Genomic DNA, 13,925 nt, shown 5'->3' on the forward strand with positions numbered 1-13,925 from the left:
TACAAAAAATATTCCAATTACTATTAATTAATTTTTTCATTAAAATACAATTCTACATTAGTAGGTATATGTATGACTTTAAAGTACCTACATGCAAAATTAAGATAAAATACGAAAAACACTAACAAAATTTATATTTCTACAAAAAACTACCTACATGGATATTACTTTTTCATTGAAGTCATCAAATTTATATTTATGACGACAAAAATTCTATTTTTATGCTCAATCAAATTACTCTGTTAAGTCTGGACTTTTAAAAAGAGATTTTTTTTTATAACATAAGACACGAAAAACTTAAAAAAAATAGCCATTCAAAAACAATATAATACAGAATTTTTTTCGTATAGACATTAAATTTAAATTTATGATGACGAAAATTCAATACTCCTGCAGCTAAAGATTCGGACTAATATACGCCCATTCAATAATTCTTTAATTAGGTAAATTTATTTTAAATATATACTTTTTTAGGTTGACTGGTTTATGCTCAATCCATTATCTATGTTAACTTTTGACTTATATAAATATATATTTACCCCAATTTATAATTGTTTTAATTAAGGACAAAATTTACTAACGTAAATCATGGGCATAGATTGATTTTTAACTTTTAAATTTAATCTATTTTTGTTAACATAAAAGAATATGTTTGTCATATCAAATAATTTTGTTACCTAACGTAAGCCTATATGGAAAAGTTTACCTAACTAATTTCAACTTTAAATAGCATATATATGTAAACTGTTTGCCCTTGCTTTATATTCTTTAATAAACAAAGTGTTCCACAAAGCTTTTCTCTACACAGAGTGTTCCACAAAGCTCTTCTCTACCGGGTGTGATATTTTATCATAGTACTACACCAAAGTTCGTCATTCAAGTAATTAATTCATTACTCTTTTATTTTTATTTAGTAAAATGTTATATTTCATAATAAATACTTTATACATTAAATAAGTTAGGCATTCATGTTGGTTGTTCTACCGTTGGTATTGCCACCGCAACTGCTTCTCTTGATTCCGGTTGTAATCTTGGTTGCTCTTATTTTCTTGGCTTTTACACCAATCAAGGGCACACCATAGACTATTATAACACTACGTTATGCTTCAAAAACAACTATATTCAGTTGTCGTATATATGCATATAATTATTTGTTAGGCATTTAGATTTGTGATAACTTTTCATCGTTGTAAGTGGTTAATGATGTGAGTCTATTCGGACGAATAATCCTATAAATATATGCAATTTCACATAACAAATTTAATATGTTACAAGACAAATTAGAATTTTATTATATTTTTTCTAATTGATACATGTTAATAATAATATTCTATTTCTTTTCTTTGATCATATATCTGATATCTAAAAATAAAAGTTATAAAACAAACACGCATTCCTACATATCTCGTGTGTGTAGTGTTTTTGCACAAATAACACTCTAGACCTAAATTAGAAGAGGAAATATTTAAGTCCTCATGTCACTAAAATACCCATATGTTACCTATATAAAAAAAAGGCTTTTTTATTGATTTTATGATTCCGTATGATTGCATGCATATGCTATAACAAAACAAAGATTAATTAACAATAATAAGAATTAAATAAATACCTTTTTTAGTGGCATTTATTAACCAATACCATCTAAACTGTTAAAAATATAGTACTAATAAATCCTTTTTCGATTTTATAACTTTTAAGGTTTTGTATTCTAATTAAGCTCAATCGTGTAATACAAACGGTGGAATCCCATCACCTCTAAATATAAAGTCTTTGACTGCATACTGTTGACTTTAATTATATTTGCACCTTATAGATATACAAGGACATGGCTAAAAGGAAAACCCCTCAAATTTCATCTTCCTCTAAAGCGTCACACACCGGCGATTCTTCAAATGGTAAGATTTCTATTTTGTATTATATAACCCTTACAACAACTTTTTATCTTTTTTTTTCTTTTCTTTTGTAGGGGACATGCAAAGAACTACTTTATCTGACATTTCTAATGGTAAATAAATTTATTTGTTACTTATGTTAAACTTAACTCATCATCTAATAATATGTTTATTTTATTATTTTTATTTTTTACAGCTTATGTAAACAACGTTCGTTATGCAAATGCTTCAGAGGCGGTAAAATTCAGGAAAGTAGATCTACATATCAATAAATCCAATATTGTTCAAGTAAATAATTCCTTGCTCCCACTGCTATAAGTTTCAATCCGTCTAAACTGGGAATGTGTTTAGTTTTTAGCATCGATTTTTTTCAAGTCATTTATACACGTTTTACCTTTAAAAGAATATACAATCTGTCCTTAACTACAATAGATTTAAAACACAAATACAAGTTTAATTTTTAATATATATATATATATACATATATATATATATAACATAATTATTATAGTTTCGTATTAGATATAAAACTTTTGTACTTTGTAATATCTACAAACTATTTTCCTTGTCTTTACGTCATTAGCATGAATTTCAAGTTTTCAACTGTAAATGCTCAATGAAATTGTATATGTAATTTTAAAACACGAAGTCATATTACAAAAACATTTTAATTTATCGATATTATAAAATCAATAGATAACATTAAATAGTTGTTTTTTACTTTGTAAATCTATTTCTTATACTTCTATTTGCACTCTATTATACAAGGAAATGTCTAAAAGCAACACCCCTGAAAGTGCATCATCCTCTAAAGCGCCTGTCAACGGTCATGCTTCAATTGTAAGTTTTCAATTTGTATTATATTACGTTCATTTTTGTAATTCAGAAAATTTAAATTTGTCCGTGTAGAACAACATTTCTACAATTATTTTCTTTATGTAGGGGACATGCAAAGAACCGCTATATCTTCAGCCGACGTTCGTAAGTTAAATGCTTCAGAGGCCAGGAAATCAAGAAAGCTACTTCTAGATAGCAGGAGATCTAATATTGCTCCTAACACCCAAAAGTCTAATAAACCTTTTTCGTCATCAATAAATTCTACATCAATTACACAGGGCAAAGAAAATGTGACACCAAATGTAAGGCCCCTAACCCGGTAGCCCTACTTTCGTGTCGGATTTACTCATAAACACAGTTCTTACAAATCAGAGTTCATTAAAACTTTCGCGGAATATAAAAACTTTCTTAAAACATTTCATATCAAAACACGTCTCGCCTTAAAACATCATTTTGTCTTACAAAATAAACGAAACATTAAACTTAAACGTCTTGAGTCTTCCGATGCCAGCCTCTTATTCAGTGCCACGTGTCTCCTCAAGCGAGCTGCCTCATCCTACTCACCTGCGTGCATACTAAAAGTCAGCTACGCTGAGTGAGTTCTAGTTAATCATACACTATATAATACACATAAACTTATATTCTTTCATTCATACTTTCATACTTTCTTTGCATACATAATCATACGTTTTAAAGAGCCTTTCGCCCTATAACCTCACAGATATTATAAGGGTCTGGTCCCTAACATCACAGATATTATAAGGGTCTGGTCCCTAACATCACAGATAATATAAGGGTCTGGTCCTTAACATCACAGATATTATAAGGGTCTAGTCCCTAACATCACAGATATTATAAGGGTCTGGTCCCTAATATCACAGATATTATAAGGGTCTGGTCCCTCTTTCCTCGAATATTAGTAGGGTTCGGTTCCCTAGTTCTCGAATATTAGTAGGGTTCGATTCCCTCTTCGTTACCATACAACCATACATCATACCTCGAGTATTATTAGGGCTCGGTACCCTCTTTCCTCGAATATTAGTAGGGTTCGGTTCCCTAGTTCTCGAATATTAGTAGGGTTCGATTCCCTCTTCGTTACCATACAACCATACATCATACCTCGGGTATTATTAGGGCCCGGTACCCTCTTCGTAACCATACAACCATCCTTTCATTCTTTTATTAAGTTTATCACATTCATACACATGAGCATACATATCATACTTACCTTATACTTAGCGTTACAACCTGACAGTACGTGCAATATCCGAAGATCGTTCATGTACCGTCAAGCCATCATTCATACATATCACATTATTCACATAAGGCATACACTTATCTCTTAGGATAAGCGTATTAACAAACATATCGAGTATGCACACAGCCCCGAAAACATAACACATAAATGGGGCTAGAAACTCACCTGAACTCTGCCTCTTCCTCCGATAGTTGTAAATCCCTTCTTTAACTGAGCTCGGCTGGCTGTATAAGTTACACGTATCAATACTCGCCTGATCTAGCCTGGCGGCCTAGTATTAGCTTACTTTTACTTATCGTTTATAATTTATTTTCTAATCGAACTCGACTTTAGGCGAAGTTAAACCTTAGGCGAACTTAGCTTTAGGCGAAGTTAAACCTTAGGCGAACTTAGCTTTAGGCGAAGTTAACCCTTAGGCGAACTTAGCTTTAGGCGAAGTTAACCCTTAGGCGAACTTAGCTTTTAGGCAAAGTTGTCATCAGGCGAACTTAGCTTTTAGGCGAAGTTGTCATCAGGCGAACTTAGCTTTTAGGCGAAGTTGTCATCAGGCGAACTTAGCTTGCAGGCGAAGTTCATCAGGCGAACTTAGCTTGCAGGCGAAGTTGTCGGCTGCAGCTACTGTTCGTCCTTAATCATCTTCGTTTCTTAACCAAATAACTCGATTTAGGTATCCACGTAATCGTCTGACCAGCGCCTACAAATCCCAACCATCAAATCGGCCTAACATCGATGTTTAAGGGGTGCGATTTAGGCATATAGGTTACGGGTTCTTTTAGGTTAACAATTAACCTATCAAATGCTAATCAATTCCAGTAATATTTGCTGTTTTAGGTTCGTTTATAACAAACTAACACAGATCTATGATTTCCCAAATCAAACCGAACCTATACGAACGATTTCTAACTATAAACGTACCTTGAACGAGTCGAACTACGAACCCGGTTAAGCCTTGATGTTGTTTTGGTCCGTCACGACGTTCCAGCACTAACAGGCTCGGGTTTTCGCCTTCGGATCTTGGTTCGGGTCGTGTGTGTTTTGGGTGTGTAGAGATTAGGATGGATAAATGGATGGAAATGAAAGGATTGGGGTTTAAGGGGGTATTTATACTTCCTTAAGCCCATGGACCGAAGGCCCATATTTCCTTTTGGTCCCTATCTAATCCCATCTAATTATCCTACTAAGTCTTCATATTTTGCTATTATTATTATCGTTCCACTAACTCGTTTATTTCACCCGACAAAATAATATATTAAATATTACTTTAGAAATTTCGGGATGTTACACCAAATACAATGATTACAAATCAAAGCAGTTTGCAAACTTTTCATGAAAATACAAAGAATCCAACTTCATTAGGTGATATCATTAGTGGTAAGATACCCGTTTACTGGTTATTTTTCATAATTTAAACATAAACGATAATATCAATTATTATCAACTTGCTCATGTTACCATATTTTAAATCTTAATTTTTTCCCCAGGGGCATCTACTTCCAAAAACAACAGGTCTACCTCATTATGTGATACTCGTCGAGTTTATATTTCTTCACCTATCATGGCATCCAGCAATTGTGCATCTACTTCTTTAACAAAGTTATCATCAGGAAAGCGTAAACTAATAAGTAACTCGCGGATTACAAATCCTATACCTATGCTTGACTTGACGTCAGATGAAGAAGTTGATGTCGAAGTTCTGGTTAAAGACCCATTCAAAGGAATCTCAACAAGTACTTATAATACAACAATTCCAATTAATAATGCACATACATTTTTTGACCACCAGTTAATTTAACAGATTACTTGGATCATGGTGATCAGAATCTTATATGTGAATTATGCCATGCAAAATTGTGGAAAAATGAGGGTGGAATAGGAAAAAAAAAGAAGGAAAAACAACTTATTTCCTATGTTGTGGTTACGGTAAGGTCGAGCTACCTGAATTTAAAGATGCTCCGCCAGCTTACAAAGATCTATTTAGCAATGTTGGTCCTAAAAGCAAGTTTTTCTTAAAGAACATTAGACGCTACAATTCTATGTTCGCGTTTACATCAATGGGCGGAAAGGTTGATTCCTCCATTAATAGAGGTAACGCTCCATTCTTGTTTAGGATTAGCGGTCAGAATTATCATTCTATTGGAAGTCTTTTGCCAGAGAATGGATCAAAACCAAAGTTTTCGCAACTATACATATATGACACGGAAAATGAAGTCTCAAATAGACAATGCTTATTTAGGTATGTATTAACTCAATTAATTCACTATTTTTACACATTTGACCTTATGTCATTTTTTTAAATAATGACAAACGAATATTCTTATTCCTACCAGTCAATCAAAAAAACAATCTACAAGAGGTTCCAACTTGCTAGATCTTGAGATAATAAAGGATCTACAGCGTATGTTAGATTCTCATAATGAGCTGGTGAAATCATTATAGGATGGCAAGAGATCGTTTTCAAGAAAATCCTCATGCTAACCTTAAGTTGCGTCTTATTGGAAGAAGACAACAAGATGGAAGAACATACAACTTGCCGAGTTCTTCTGAAGTTGCTGCGCTGATTGTTGGTGATATTGGTAATATTGAGCCTCGAGACATTATTGTTGAAACTAAAACGGGAAGTCTAAAGCATATAAGTGAATTGCATCCTTCATACGTTCCTCTTCAATATCCACTTTTCTATATTTACGGTGATGATTGTTACAGGGTTGACATCCCTCATAGAGATTTTAGAAGCTTACAAAAAAGTAAACGGCCAAATTGCTCCATGAGAGAATTTTTTGCGTACAGAATTCAAGATAGGCCAAATATTTTCTCATTGCCTCTGAATGGAAGAAGACTTTTTCAACAACAGTTAGTTGATATATACACAATGATTGAAACCGAAAGACTCAACTACATACGTAAAAAACAAAAGGTTCTTAGATGTGAGTCATATGAGAATATTCATAACTTAAAAAACACCAAAAACCAAGACATGTCCCGCGTTGGTCAACGTGTGATATTACCTTCATCTTTTACCGGAGGTTCTCGGTACATGATGCAAAACTACCTAGATGCCATGGCTATTTGTAGGTGGTATGGATATCCAGATTTTTTCATAACTATAACATGTAATCCTAAATGGCCTGAAGTTAAAAGATTCCTGAATAGTACCACCATTAATCCTGAAGACAGTCCTGACATCATGTGTAGATTATTTAAAGTTAAGCTTGATGCAATAATCAAAGACTTAAAAAAAGATGAAGTTCTGGGAAAGGTTCAAGCAGGTGATTTACTTTATTATTTACTTAATATAATAGTATTTGTTAAACATAGTCTTCTTTTTAGCAACTTTCAATTTATAACGAACATTAATAATATTCATTTTTTATGTAGTTGTTTATACCGTAGAGTTTCAAAAGCGTGGGTTGCCTCATGCCCATATATGTTTATTCATGCATGCTGATCACAAGCTTCCTACCGTTGATCATATTGACCCGTTTATTTCGGCCGAGATTCCAGACAAGAAGGAAGATCATGAATTATATTCCCTTGTGAGTGAATTCATGATGCATGGTCCTTGTGGTTATGATAACATGAACTGTTCATGCATGATTAATAGAAGGTGTTCTAAAAAGTTCCCTAAAAAGTTTACACCTCACAATTCTATTGATTCAAATGGTTATCCTATATACAGAAGAAGAGATTCTGGATGCACAGTTAAAAAGTCTGCTGTGGACTTAGACAACAGAAGTGTCGTGCCATATAATAAAACGCTTCTGAAAAGATATCAAGCACATATTAACGTTGAGTGGTGTAATCAGGCTGCATCCATAAAGTATTTATTCAAATACATTAACAAAGGTCCTGACAGGGCTACAGTTGCTGTTGTAGACGCTGACAATTAAGATGATCAAGATAAAGCAAGAGATGAAATTAGAGAATATTATGATTGTCGATACCTTTCTGCGTGTGAAGCAGCATGGAGGATATTTGCATTTGAAGTACATTACAACTCGCCTTCAGTAATTAGGCTTCCTTTCCATCTCCCTGGTCAACAACAGGTTACGTACGGGCCCGATGATGATATTGATGATGTCCTTAACAAACCATCAGTTTCTTCATCAATGTTTTCAGCTTGGATGTTGTGTAACCAAATTAATGACAAAGCACGAAACCTTACTTATGTTGAATTTCCTACTAAGTTTGTTTGGAAACTTGAACAACGAAAGTAGGAACGACGAAAGCAGGGTTTTTCAATTGGAAGAATTCATCAAGTTTCTCCGTCTCTCAGTGAGGCGTATTTCTTAAGAATTCTTCTAAACAAAGTCAAAGGACCAAAATCTTTTGATGATATTCGAACGGTAGATGGCCAGACATATCCTACATTTAGAGATGCTTGCTATGCACGTGGACTACTCGATGATGACATGGAATATATCGAAGCAATTAAGGAGGCGAGTGCATCCGGTTCTGGTTATTATCTTCGTGCTTTATTTGGATCAATGTTATTGTCCAGCTCTCTTTCTAGACCTGATTTTGTGTGGGAAAAAACATGGGAATATCTATTAGATGGCATTATTTACACACAACAAAGAATATTGAATATCCAGGTACTCCAATTCGTTATTCAGTACTAAAATATATGAACCATATTATACTTTCAAATGAAGATTAATTATAAATTTTCAATTTTTACCATCCTTAATGAATTTTGTTTTTCGTTTTTATGTTTTGTTCATATACGTACTTCATATAATATTGTTTATATTTTATTAATACAATTTTGCAGATTTATCACTTCCAGAAACTCAAATTAAGAACTTAACTTTGTGTGAGATTGAGAAGTACCTACTTCGAAATAACTCAAGCCTACGTAATTTCAAACTATGCCGTATCCTGATCACGATTCTATAGCTTCTTCAAACAATCGTTTAATTGTTGACGAACTCTCTTATGACACAATCACTTTACAAAATGAGTCTCACAGCCTTATAAGTTCATTAACAGATGAACAACGAAAAGTGTTTGACGAAATCATGAACGCAGTTGAAGCTAACAAAGGAGGTGTATTTTTTCTTTACGACTATGGTGGAACAGGAAAGACATTTTTGTGGAAGACATTATCTGTGGCATTACGATCTAAAGGTCAAATTGTATTGAATGTTGCTTCAAATGGTATTGCATCATTGCTGTTGTCAGGAGGTAGAACAGCACACTCCAGATTTCATATTCCTATAAATCTTAATGAGGACTCAACTTGCAGCATAAAACCAGGAAGTGATGATGCGCATTTACTAAAGGAAACAAAATTGATTATATGGGATGAAGCCCCAATGATACATAAACATGCATTTGAAGCTCTTGATAGAACAATGACGGACGTATTAACTCCTAATACTTCTATCAATTCGGGAATCCCATTTGGAGGTAAAGTTATTGTTTTTGGTGGTGATTTTAGGCAAGTTCTTCCTTTTATTACAAACGGAAGCAGACAACAGATTGTGAATGCATCTTTATGTTCTTCCTATATTTGGGGTAAATGCAAACTTCTTAGGTTAACAAAAAACATGCGGTTAACCATCGGAGCTCAAGCATCTGATATTGAGCAGACAAACCAGTTTGCTAAATGGCTGTTTGATATAGGCGAGGGAAATGTCGGTGGTTCAAATGATGGTGAAGCAACAATAGACATACCTCATGATCTTTTGATCAATGACTCGTATGATCCGATTCAAAGTTTAATTGATTTTGTTTATCCTTCAATTCTACAAAATTATCAAAAATATTGAATTCTTTCGTGAAAGAGCAATACTTGCACCTACCAATGAAGATGTCCAAGACATTAATGATCGATTGATCTCACTTTTTCCCAGAGATGAAAAGGAGTACCTTAGCTCAGATAGTATCTGTCCAACAGAAGACTTCGTTGATCCGTTGTAATCAAATTTATACTCGCCCGACGTGTTAAACGGTCTTAAAATTTCCGGATTGCCAAATCATAGATTGGTCTTAAAGGTGGGTGTTCCTGTTATGTTACTCCGAAACATTGACCATCAAATTGGTTTGTGTAATGGTACTAGGCTGCGAGTCATATCTCTTAAAAAACATGTCGTAGTAGCTGAAATAATATCTGGAGGTAATATTGGTACTCGCACATATATTCACAGAGTAAATATGATACCTACAGATAACAAGATTCCTTTCAAGTTTCAGAGAAGACAATTTCTAATTTCAGTATGTTTTGCAATGACGATTAACAAAAGCCAAGGACAGTCACTATCAAAAGTTGGTTTGTATTTAAAGCATCCGGTTTTCAGCCATGGACAGTTGTATGTGGCACTATCAAGAGTGAAGAGTAAAGACGGAGTCAAATTATTAATATTCGACGCAGATGGCAAACTTACAAATAAGACATCTAATGTTGTTTACAAAGAGATATTTCGAGATTTGTAATTTATGTTTCACTTTGTCAAATTTGATTGTAACTTACTTTCTTCCTTAGTTTCAACAATTTATCAGTTTTTGTGTCTTTTTTCACTTTACATGAATAAATCTATCATTTATGTTACCATTTATATTGTGTCCAACCATATAATATTTAAGATTAATGTGTTAGTAAATTAAACATATGCTTCTACCTTTAATTATTAATACCACATTGTTTCTTCAAATATTTCAAATGTTTTTAGAATTATAAAATAAAATTTCTTAAACCCGTGTTCTACACGGGCAACTAACCTAGTGTATATATATATAGACATGCATGGATTAGTACACAGGAACTTGAAAAGATTGTTACAAACTCATTGTTACAAACTCCCTCTGATTAGAGAGGTAAGTCACACTAGACAATTACTAATGGTTACATTCATCAACATACTTCCAATCTGTTATCTTCTTCATTAAACATATAAAATCATTTACTCTTAGTTTTGTGTTAGTGTTACACTGTTCTAATCACTTTTAATGAGCTAGAAAATACATATATTTAGTTATGCATGTATACATGTAATTAACAATTTACACATAGATGCGGTAACAAAATCGACGTAAAAAAACCTACGCTAATTGTTATGATCCTTGCATGAACCGCAGAGTATTAAAATGACAACCAATATGCACTTTGCTACTACAAGAGCCTCTATATTGTCTTTTCATCAAGTTTCAAAGCCAAGTATTGCGGTTTTCAGTAATGGTGTTAAAGTGGCATCATATGCAAACCTTAAGAGCTCATGCCACATCAGTTCTACGATATTATTATCTCAAAATGTTCAATTCAGTGGTTCGAGATTTGAAAAGATGATCACAAAAGCCAAGTTGGACTCTAGTGACACAAAACCACTTTCAGGGCTGCCTGTTGATCTAAGAGGTTAATTTTATAAACAATTAGAATATAAAAATCAAATCGATATTAGTAATGAGTAATTTTGAGTGGATGTTTATATGAATAACCTGTTAAATTTTGAGCAAGTGAATCGAGAACACGAACACAAAAGTTGTAGAACTAGACCTCTACGACTTTTTTATCAAGAAAACGACAAATGAGAAAAACTTAATAATTAACTAACACATTGAACCAATGGTTCCACGGTTCCTAATCCTATACTAACTCAAATACATAATTTAAATCCAAAACAAATAGGATTAAATAAAATAAGACTAACTTATCTTATAATAATAAACTAATTATTATATTAAATATTCTCCAAGATTTTAGGAGCCTTCAATCTAAGTTGGTGTTGGACACGTTTAATATAAACAACTTAAAACGGACGTAAATGAACGAACATAATGAAAGTTCACGAACGTAAATGAACGAATGTGACATTTGTTCATGTTCATTGCTTTAATTAACTGAACAAAAGCTTGTTTGCATGTTCATAGGTTTAAGTAATTGAACAAAAACTTGTGTTCATGTTCATCCATTTATTAAGTAAACAAACATAAACAAACTTCCCACAAACGATTCACTGAACATTTGGTTCCTTCAAGAAGTATCATATACTATAATTTCGGCTCATTTGAACAGTTCCATTTTAGCTATTATTTTTATTTGATTCATTTTTTGATCTAACACCTACCAAGCATTCTTATGCTATTTAAAATGTATTTTGTTGTTGATGACCTTTTTAAGGCACTAAAAATGTTTGAGACCAGTCTTCAAAGGGGGAAGTTTGACGAATCACGTGTGTAAGTATATACATACCATATATATATATATATCACTAATTATTATAAGATAATATTATGATTCGTTGATTAATCAGTAAGTCCAATTTACCATGTCAGGTTGGCAGATGGTTCACTTATGAAAATTACTAAAGTGTACCCGTTAGATGCCGTTTATGATACTCCTGAAGACGTTCCTGAGGATGTAAGTCCACACTTTTTTAAAGACTTTTCGGTAATTTATGCGAAATAAAAAGAATGAAATCTTGTATGACGCGTAACCATCATGCAGGTGAAAACAAACAAGCGTTATGCGGGGTGCTCAAAGTGGACTATTAAGGTACTCGTTTCAATGTTTCACGAATCATGTTTCGAGTCATCCTCAAAAGTCAAACATTCGTGAAAAAGTTGATGTTTATGTTTTACAGGAAGTAGCTGAATCTGTGAAAGAGGATTTTGGAAGCATTGACATTCTTGTGCATTCATTAGCCAAGGGACCGAGGTATGCATCCGACATCATGGGCCAAAATGGGTAACTTTTAGTATGGGTTGAAACGATAAAAAACAACCCAAACGACTCATTCATAAGTAAACGTGTCAGAACCAAAACATCAATTTTGCAGGTTACCAAACCTCTTTTAAAAACATCAAGGCACGGGTATCTTGCGGCTATATCAGCATCAAGCTATTCTTTTGTGTCTTTGCTCCAGCATTTCGCCCCAATAATGAACCCGGGTATGATTCTCATCAGCACTCGCCTTTGACCGGTCAAAGTCAAAATTTTTAATTATCAAAGTTGACCTTAGTTATTATAAATTATAATGCAGGTGGTGCTACAATTTCTTTGAGCTACAGGGCTTCTGAAAAGATCATACCAGGGTAATTTTTTTAATATTACCTTTTTTTTTGTAGATATTTATATTTTTTAGTTAATATAATTTATAAGTTTATAACTGCATCTTTTTTAATGTAGATATGGTGGAGGTATGAGTTCTGCTAAGGCTGCATTGGAGAGTGACACACAAGTTAGTTCTTCTATCCCATTTTTTTTTTCTTTTAATTGGCTTCAAATAATTATAATTATTAATTACTAATTAATAACAATACTAATAATAATAAACATAGGTTTTAGCATTTGAAGCTGGAAGAAAACATGAAATCCGAGTGAACACAATATCTGCTGGTAACTATTTTTCTCATCCTTATAGAACAAGTATATGAAAAATTTTAAATATTACAAATCTTATTATGTTGTATTAATTTTTAGTAAAAATATTCCAGGACCAATAAGAAGTCGTGCTGCTAAGGTGATCGGGTTCGTTGATGAGATGATTGATTATTCATTTGTGAATGCACCACTGCAAAAAGAATGGAGGTCACCAAGAACAAATTTCTGATCCGATTCAGTGGTTCGACCCATACTCAGTTTTTTCTCCAGCTCAGTGAACATACCCCTTAGGCAATTACGGCAAAATTTCGAACGGGCCAGAAGGTGGCGGTAGAGCATAATTATTGATCTGTTTCATTCGTAGGGTTATAAAATATTGTATGGTGGTCACCAAGACCGAATTTCAGATCCGATTCAGTGGTTCGACCCATACTCAGTTTTTTCTCCGGCTCAGTGAACATAACCCTTTGGCAATTACAGCAAAATTTCGAACGGGCCGCGAGGTGGCGTCATGGCATAGTAATTGAACCGATTCTTTCGTAGGGTCATTAAATATTGAATGGAGGTCACCAATACCGAATTTCTGATCCAATTCAGCGGTTCGACTCATAATCAGTGT

At 33.4% G+C, this 13,925-nt stretch overlaps 2 pseudogenes across 1 annotated transcript; both read left to right on the forward strand.

Annotated features, from left to right (window-relative positions):
* The first annotated feature begins 5,542 nt into the window (after positions 1 to 5,542).
* Positions 5,543 to 10,422, forward strand: LOC143571790 (uncharacterized; annotated as a pseudogene).
* A 651-nt stretch (positions 10,423 to 11,073) lies between these two features.
* On the forward strand, positions 11,074 to 13,535 carry LOC143571791 (enoyl-[acyl-carrier-protein] reductase [NADH], chloroplastic-like; annotated as a pseudogene). Its single transcript, XR_013142156.1, has 10 exons — positions 11,074 to 11,404; positions 12,051 to 12,159; positions 12,259 to 12,343; positions 12,431 to 12,478; positions 12,567 to 12,640; positions 12,740 to 12,873; positions 12,966 to 13,017; positions 13,112 to 13,163; positions 13,264 to 13,321; positions 13,420 to 13,535. The product of XR_013142156.1 is annotated as an enoyl-[acyl-carrier-protein] reductase [NADH], chloroplastic-like (transcript).
* The last annotated feature ends 390 nt before the right edge of the window (positions 13,536 to 13,925 follow it).

This window comes from Bidens hawaiensis, unplaced genomic scaffold, assembly GCF_021521415.1.
Source record: "Bidens hawaiensis isolate Kalapana, Puna unplaced genomic scaffold, B.hawaiensis_p1.1 tig00025581_1, whole genome shotgun sequence".
Taxonomy (NCBI): domain Eukaryota; kingdom Viridiplantae; phylum Streptophyta; class Magnoliopsida; order Asterales; family Asteraceae; genus Bidens; species Bidens hawaiensis.